Here is a 9,778-nt window from a genome sequence, read left to right as displayed (position 1 = left end):
TCTTCTGCCCATTATTTGATGGGGTGGTTTTTTTTTTGGTATTGAGCTACAGAAGGTATTTATAAACTTTGGAGATTTCTTCATTTGCAAATATTTTCTCCCATTCTGTGATGATTGTCTTTTTGTTTTGTTAAGGGTTTCCCAGTATTTTTTTATTTGTAGACTTACTAATGATGATCATTCTGACCAGTGTGAGGTGGCACCTCATTGTAGTTTTGATTTCCATTTCTCTAATAATTAGTGACGTTGAACATCTTTTAGTATGCCTACTGGCTGGCTGTCTGTCTTCTCTGGAGAAATGTCTATTTAGGTCTAATGCTCATTTTTCACTTGAATTGTTTGTTTTTTTGTTGTTGAGTTGTATGATTTGTTTGGATATTTTGGAGATCAAGCCCATGTCAGTTGTATCCTTTGCAACTATTTTCTCCTGTTCTGTAGGTTGTCTTTTTCTTTTCTTTATGGTTTCTTTTGATGTGAAAAAGCTTGTAAGTTTGATTAGGTCTAATTTTGTTTATTTTTGTTTGTTTTTATTTCCATTGCCTTGGGAGCCTGAACTAAGAAAACATTTGTAAGGTTAATGTCAGAGAATGTTTTGCCTATGTTCTCTTCTAGAAGTTTTATGGCGTCATGTCTTATGTTTAAATCTTTAAGCCATTTTGAGTTTATTTTTGTGCATGGTTTGTGGGTATGTTCTAATTTCATTAATTTACAGGCAGCTATCCAGTTTTCCTGGTACTACTTGCTCAAGAGACTGTCTTTTTCTCATTTTATATTCTTGCCTCCTTTGTCAGTGATTAATTGACCATAGGTGTCTGGATTTATTTCTGGGCTCTCTCTTATGTTGCATTTATGCATATGTCTGTTTTCATACCAATACCACACTGCTTTGATTACTGTAGCTTTGTAGTATTGAAAAGACTGATATCTTAACACTTTGAGGTTTCCAACCCAAGAAAATAGAGCATCATATTTCTTTATATTTTCTTTTGTTTTTCTCAGCAATGTATGTAGTTTCACTCACAGGTTTTGCATATATTTTGCTAATGTTTCTCTAGTATTTCATATTTCTTTATGCTATTGTACATGATAATATTTTAATTTTGTTTTTGATGTTATCTGCTCATTTATAGATGTGTAATTGATTTTTTGTGTACTGATCTTATATCCTATATATCTGATAATTTATTTCTTTTATTTACTTTTTTGTGTATTCCTTCACATTTTCTATATATATATGGTACTGCCATCTCTTAAAAAAATTTTGTCATCTTTTTCAATCTGTGTATACTTTATTTCTTTTTATTGTCTTGTTAAGCTATCTAGGATCTCCGTTTCAAGTTTGACTAGAAATGATATGAACCAATGCCTTTGTCTTGCTTCTAAACCTGTGGAAATTCATTCAGTCTTTTACTTTATTTATTTTTGTGTGCATAGAGGTTTTTGTTTTCTTAACATAGATTCTCAGAATTACTGGGTTAAAGGATATGCTTTTTAAAAAATTGAGATACAGTTGATTCACAATATTATATTAGTTTCAGATGTACAACATAGTGAATCAAAAGTTTTATAATACCCCATATATAGTTATTATAAAGAATACAAATCCATGTTCACAGATGAAAAGATTCAGTATTGGTGGAGTTCCCATCATGGCTCAGTGGAAGTGAATCTGACTAGCATCCATGAGGACACAGTTTCAATCCCTGGCCTTGCTCAGTGGGTTAAGGATCCAGCATTGCTGTGAACCATGGTGTAAGCCACAAATGCATCTTGGATCCCACGTTTCTATGTAGGTCAGCAGCTATAGCTCCGATTCGACCCCTAACCTGGGAACCTCCATATGCTGTGGGTACAGCCCTAAAAAGACAAAAAGCCAAAAAAAAAAAAAGACCAAAAAAAAAGTATTGGTTACATTTCCTGTGCTGTACAATATATCCTTGTAACATTTATTTTATACATAGTAGTTTATAGCTCTTAATTCCCTACCCCATGTTTCCTCTTCCCCCTCCCCAATGGTAACCACTAGTTTGTTTCTATATCTGTGAATTTGTTTCTTTTTTGTTGTATTCATTAGTTTGTTTTGTGTTTTCAATTCCACATACAAGTGGTAACATACAGTATTTGTCATTCTCTACCTGACTTATTTCACTAAGCATGGTACCCTCCAGGTCCATTCATGTTGTTACAAATGGTAAAATTTAATTCTTTTTTTTAAGGCTAAGTGGTATTCCATTGTATGTATTTATTCCACATCTTTATCTGTTTATCTGTTGGTGAATGCTTAGGTTGCTTTGTATCTTGGCTATTGTAAATAATGCTGCTGTGAACATTGGGATGTATTTGTCTTTTCAAATTAGTATTTTAGTTTTCTTTGGATATATCCCTAAGAGTGGAATTACTGGATCACATGGTAGTTCTGTTTTTAGGTTTTTGAGGAACCTCCATACTGTTTTCCACAATGGCTTCACTGATTTATATTCTCCCCGGTAGTGTTCCCTCTTCTCCATATCCTTGCCAATATTTTTTATTTGTGGTTTTTGTTTTTTGTCTTTTTGGGGCTGCACCTACAGCATATGGAGTTTCCCAGGATAGGGGTCAAATCGGAACTGTAGCTGCTAGCCTACACCACAGCCACAGCAACACCAGATCCAACCCATGTCTGCGACCTACACCATAGCTTATGGCAATGCCAGATCCTTAATCCACTAAGCAAGGCCAGGGACTGAACCTGCATCCTTATGGATACCAGTCAGATTCATTTCCCGAGCCATGACAGAAACTCCTGTTTGTGGTCTTTTTGATGATAGCCATATGACAGGTGTGAGGTGGTATCTCACTGTGGTTTTTATTTGGAGCTCTCTCATGATTAGCTGTGTCAAGCATCTTTTCATGTGCCTGTTGGGCGTATGTATGTCCTCTTTGGAAAAATGTCTATTTAGGTCTTCTGCCCATTTTTTAATCAAGTTGTTTGTCTGTTTTGACATTGAGTTGTATGAGCTGTTTATATTTTTTGGGATTTTAACTCCTTACTGGTCATTTCATTTGCAAATATTTTCTCCCATTCACTAGGTTGTCTTTTTGTTTTGTTGATGGTTTCCTTTGCCTTGCAAAAGCTTTTAAGTTTAATTAGGTCCTATTTATTTCTTTTTGCTTTTGTTTCTTTTGCCTTAGGAGACGGATCCAAACACATTGCTGCAATTTATGTCAAAGAGTGTTTACCTGCTTTCTTCTAGTTTTATGATTTTTAAACTTACATTTAGTTCTTTAATTTGTTTTGAGTTTCTTTTTATATATGGTGTGAGAAAATGTTCTAACTTCATTCTTTAACATGTAGGTGTCCAGTTTTCCTAGCACCATTTATTGAGGATTCCATCTTTTCTCCATTGTATATTCTTGCCTCCTTTATCATAGATTGATTAACCGTAAGTACATGGATTTTTTTTTTTGAGCTCTCTATTCTTTTCCATTGATCTGTGTGTCTGTTTTTGTGACAGTACTATACTCTTTTGATTACTATAGCCCTGTGCTATAGTCAAATACCAATGGCATTTTCCACAGAACTAGAAAAATAATTAAAAAATTTGTATGGAAGCAGTCTTTTACTTTATTATGCTAACTATAGATTTTTCATTGATTCACTTAAGGTGAGGAAATTATTTTCTGTTACTCATTTGTCAATGTTATCAACTTCCACACTTAATGACTGATGAATCTAGGTGAATGCAAATTATCCCTCAGCAGATTTAAAACAGGAAGGTCACTTTAAATATTTACTGGGGCTGTTCTTCATGTAGTTAAAAACCACAGAATATTGACTATTTGATCATATATTTCTAATAGGTCTTTCATCCATGCCCATTAGTTTATGTGCACATATGTAAAAGAGGAAGACATAAATGTCAACTCCAGTTTATTGTTACAGCTATATGATATGTTATTTAGGAAAGAATTTTATAAACTTTGAAAAACCATCAAATAATTAAATTATTCTTTCTGTTCAGAAATTTATATACTTTTTATATCTGATATTTCTGAATATAGTTAAGATTTTTGATTATATTGTTATTCTTAGTATTTATGCAAGATATGGTAACTTGAGAATAAACAAAACTTGCATGTCAAAAAATGATTTGTACAATGTTACTGAAACATTGCCTGTAGAAATAAACAGGGCTTGGAATATGAACAGATCAAGGAGGGGAGAAAAGTCATTACACAGTATCCAACAGTGATATCTAAGCTCAGAAACAAAGCATTATTTCCTTCAGAAGTTTCAACAAGAATACATTTTATCCTCTCTAAATTTTACCTGTCTCTAATAGTTAGTAATTATTTCCTGGGCATTCATCCTAGATTGTTGCTAAGCAATGACTACAAGCTTGCATCTTCTCAGTTTACCATTTGCTACACAGACGTTCTTGCATAACTGTTTTCCAAAATATTGCTTTTCATTCTAAAAACTAATAAAGTATGCTTATCTTATGTCAAACATAATGTAATTTTCTGTATAATAGGGTATTTAGGGAGACAAAATTAAATTTGTTGGGTCATTGACTCTTATAGAATTTGTTCAATATGTAATCACTTTTTTGCATACACATATACACACACTCCCCTAAACAGGATCTGTAAAAAAAGAGCAGACCATATCCTACTATGACATATGGTGCATTTGATTTGATTCAGGCTTATTTCCCTTGAAGAGATGCCTACTGGGAACTGGATATTTTCTACTTGTTTCACATGCCTTAAAAGACTGACCAATTATAACCACTGGAATAGCATTTTATAATCTTATTTGTGGGTTTTTTTTTTCTACTTTATGAACGTGTTATAGTTTATTTTTCTATGAATCAACTAAACCTCAAGACTTATTGGGGTAGTGGTAATGATACCTGTAGTCACAGTACAAGGGTCAAAACTTGGATTGACGCTTAGAGTCCTTAAACAGATAATTAAATTTCTGCACACCTAAAATAACTTTATTGGCAAAGTAGAGATTATAATTATTTCCTCATAAACATGATAAAATATATAAATAAATGTAGTCCTCCAAAACACTTTGTTATTATATCACTGGCCAAAATAGTTCAATCAATTCAAGGTCTTCTTCCTGGAACAAGGAAACATTCTTTCAGTTTTTCCCTCTTCTTTAAATATTTCTAACAGTATTTTTTCTTGGTGCTCTCACAATTTACATAGTCGTAGCTATTTCATAATAGGAAAATATTTCACTTCCCTCTACATTTATTTAGGTTTTTTTATTAAGTAGAATCTGAAGTGTCTATTTTAAAAAGTTGTCCTTCTGTGGATGTTGTTATCATGATTTCTTTGCATCACAGATGAAATCACTTTGTTTCTATCCTTGTCCAATGAAATTTTCCAAGACCTAAAACAAATTTAGAATTTGGGGAGTTGAAATTTATTTTGATACATTTAGATTTTTTTTTATCATTTTTCTCTTCTGATCTGTTGCTCAATATGATAAACAGTCATATTTACATTTTTATTAAGTTTATCTTTTAAGTTACTCAAAATTACATTTTGGTATTTTATGTTAAGAGTGGGTAGGAGTTCTCCTGTGGCATAGTGGGTTAAGGATATAGTGTTGTCACTGCAGTGGCTCAGGTTCCTGCTGTGGCACTGGTTTGATCCCTGGCTTGGGAACTTCCACATGCTGTGGGTGCATCCAAAAAAAAGTAGTTAGTATTTTTTTCAAGTAGTCAATTATTTGTCGTAACACTGTTAAATAAGTAATGTCTTTTACCAACTAAACTGGAAGTTTTACATGTATATCTTAAAATTTTAGATATACAAGAGTTTAGTTCTGGGTTAACTTATCATATTAATTTATTTGCCTGCTATTTCCATTCTTTTATTTGTATTAGATAACAATTTTAGTACCTGTTAGCCAAGGTTCCTTGCAGTCTCAATTTCCAAAGTTCTGTTATGTTTGCTTTGCTCTTTATTCTTCCCCATTCATTTTGGATTCATTTTGGTTAATGAAAAGTAATCTTACTGGGTCCAAATTATACACTTTTCAAAAGAGATTATTTGTGGAGCAAATTGGGAAGCAGGAGTAGTAAAGGGAGAGTGAATCACCACTTTTTGGAAAAATTCTGTTCCTCATTTAGTATAGGGCCTTCTTCCACTGGAGAAAAATGTAGTTTTTTTCCGTCAAATACATGAATGACTGAATACTGTGCTTACCAAGTCATATAATTTTTTTTTTTGATGTCTTTTCTAGGGCTGCACCCACGGCATATGGAGGTTCCCAGGCTAGGAGTCTAATCAGAGCTGTAGCCTCTGGCCTACGACACAGCCACAGCAATGTAGAATCCGACCCACGTCTGTGACCTACACCACAGTTCACGGCAATGCCGGATCCTCAACCCACTGAGCGAGGCCAGGGGTTGAACCCGCAACCTCGTGGTTCCTAGTCGGATTCGTTAACCACTGAGCCACAATGGGAACTCCCTCCAGGTCATGTGATAATCTAAGTCTAATACTTCCATTACTTAGATCATTATAATTTTATCCTTCTAAGTGTTTTTTTATGTATAAGGATAAAGAATTAAACTATGGTCTTGTTTTTAGCAATTAAATTGTATCTTAAAACAGTTTAACCACTTTGAGGCTGATGCATAAAGATTTCTGGCTATGTAAGAATTTATTTGTATGTTTAGCAAAAAACACTGACACCCATTAAAATGAAATCAGTGAGTATATTTCCCTTCAAGTGTTTACATAAATATGATTACCTTTTCTTTCTTTTAGTGAGACAGTTGTTCACTCAACTAAAATTCAGTGAGTAAGGCAGAAAAGAAAAATGGTAAATCAAGAGTGGGTTCTTCTTAGAGAATACATTTTAAGATATCCATATAAATGCTTTTAATGCATACTAGAACATGGCAAATGTGTCACTGGCTATGAAGGAAATTTAGAGGAGGGAGAAATTACTGTCATATACAGCAATCTGGTATGACTTCATGGTTGACTTGATGTCTGAGCTACACCTTGACAGATGGTTTAGATTTGGAGTTTATGAGATGGCGTCACTGGAAGAGTTGAGCAAAAGCCACTGAGGTGCAGAGACTCGCTTCAGGGAAAACTAGGTAATTTATTTTGACTCGAAGGTAGAGTGTGTGAGGAAAAAAAACAGTGGGAGATAATTTTGGAAAGCCAGATGGCAGAATATATTGGATGCTGGCTATTGCATTGTAGATTTTATTTTGTTGGTAATTTTGGGCTCATGAAGTATTTTTTTAAAGGCATTGATCTGAGCAGTGCTCTGCTTTACAAAGGTGACAAAAGAGAGATTATCATCTTCGGCAGGCCCTTAGGCTGGATATTCCTAGTGCCCGTGAGATTCTAAGGTTCTAAAATGATAAATCACCAGGTACAGAAAGGTTTAGATAATATTATCTTAATTAATGATCAGAAAAGTTCATCTGCTAAGCTATTTCTACATTTGTGCTGTAATGTTTGATGTCAAATTAGTAATTTTGTATTGTCTTCCCTTTATTTAAAGAAAGATGTAAATATTTTCTGAAAGGGGTTAACTGAAGCATGTAATTCTTGCCTTTTAGATTATTAAAATAACAACTGTATTATTAAACCGTAAAGATTTCTTGTGCATTACAATAATTATGAAATATGACATTTGAACATAAATTGGTGTTAAATTTGCTTCAGATATAACATTTCTTTCTCAGTATAGTTATGAATCAGTACACTTTCAAGATATCTCTGCAAATCTCAGATTAAGGGATTGTAATCTCACCCCAGGCTAATTTAGTGTTTCACATGAGATTATTGGTTTTATTTAATTTTTAAGTACAACTGTACTCACAGAAAACTTCCTTTTATTTATTATGTACATTATTTATTGATTTATTGAGACATGCAATTGGTATTCATTTTGATAAACACTAAAAATGTAAATTAAGTAAACTCAGTAATCGACATGAGTACTCATGCTTAAAAGTAATGATGAAAGAAGTAGCAAAATCTAGTTGTAACTGCTGGTGATCCATTAGTGAAAACCAAATCAGTTCATAGTGACACATAATCTTATGTTGTAGAGCTAATGGATATTTTTTATTAAAAGCTAAATGCCTATAACATTTTAATTTTGCATTTTATTTAGGAACTAACAATAATGCTGTATAAAAGCCCATAGCATAGGAATTTTGGAAACTGACAGTGATCAGGCTTTGTAATTCTTAGGAAGTGAAGAAATTTTCAGCTTTAATGTTTATCAGTTTTGAATGTGTGAAGTTGCAGTTGCTATGGTATACTTGACTATTGGTAGCTTTTCAGTTGAGGTGGTAATGTATGGGAGCTACATAGAACTTTACAATGAAGTAGATGCAATAGGTAAAAGAAAAGAGTTAAGACTGACCTCCCTATATTTTAGCTAGTATAGCAGAATGGCTTAGAGGCTGCTATTTTAGTTATCAGGTAGGGCTGCTAATCAAAGTACCGTGGGCTAGGTGGCTTATAAAAAGCAGAAATTTACTTTTCCCAGTTCTGGAGCCTGAAAGTCTGAGATCAAAGTGTCATGGTCAGGTTCTGATGAGGGCTTTCATCCAGGTTGCAAACTGCTGCTGTTTTCTTATATCCTCATGTGGTAGAAAAAGAGCATGAGAGCTCTGTGGGGTCCCTTTTATAAGGGCACTAAACTCATTCATGATGACTCTACCCTCATTATCCAGTTAACTGCCAAAGGCCCGCAACTCCATTAGGGTAAGATTTCAACATGTGAGTTTTGGGAGGGTACAACATTCAGTCCATAACAGCTACCATTTACAGCAATAGTAGAGTGTATAAGAAAAAACAGCGCTGGAGTTCCAGTCATGGCTCAGTAGTTAACTAATCTGACTAGGACCCATGAGGTTGCGGGTTTGATCCCTGGCCTTGCTCAGTGGGTTAAGGATCCGGCGTTGCCATGAGCCGTGGTGTAGGTCGTAGATGCGCTTGCATCCCGCATTGCTATGGCTCTGACGTAGGCCAGCGGCTACAACTCCGAATGGACCCCTAGCCTGGGAACCTCCATATGCTGCGGGTTCGGCCCTAGAAAAGACAAAAGAAAAAAGAAAAAACAGGGCTGAAAGTTAAAAATCTCAATTTGGCCTTTTACGTATGATTTTGAAATACCTTTCACCCAATTAGATAGAGATGGTAAGGATGCCATTGTATGTTGAGATGTGGAATTCAGAAGTGAAATCTTAGATGGAGGGTGTATTTGGGGAGTTATTAGTATATAAATTGTCAGTTGAAAACATAGAATTAAACAGGACTGTTAAAGAAAACTGTGGAAAGAGGAGAAATTGGTGTCCTGGGGTTAGAGCATGGGGTACTTAATTATTTACTGGCTTGGTAAAGGAGGTTGGTCATGAAAACAAGACCAAGAAAAGGCAGCCAAAAAGTATAACATTCAGAAGAGGCACTGTTATAGTAACTAACGAGCTACTGAGATTAAAAGTACTACTGAGATTAAGAGGAGGATTAGTTCATGATAATAGTATTTAACATTTATTGAATGATTGGTGTTTGTAAGTACGTTACCTGGATTGATTTATTAGTGTCCAGTAACACCTTGAGGTAAATACTGTTATCTTCATTTATATATGAGGAAAACAAAGCTTAAAGAAAGCAAGCATCATTCTCAAATTAATACTGGTAGTAAATGATGCATGTGGGATTGGAACCCATGCAGTGTGGGTCTGGAGATTGTATACTTACCCTATATGCTCTATTCCATCCAAATGGCCTG

This window comes from Sus scrofa, chromosome X, assembly GCF_000003025.6.
Source record: "Sus scrofa isolate TJ Tabasco breed Duroc chromosome X, Sscrofa11.1, whole genome shotgun sequence".
Lineage (NCBI taxonomy): Eukaryota > Metazoa > Chordata > Mammalia > Artiodactyla > Suidae > Sus > Sus scrofa.
The sequence above is the reverse complement of the archived record's forward strand: the minus strand, read 5'-3'. Positions refer to the sequence as shown.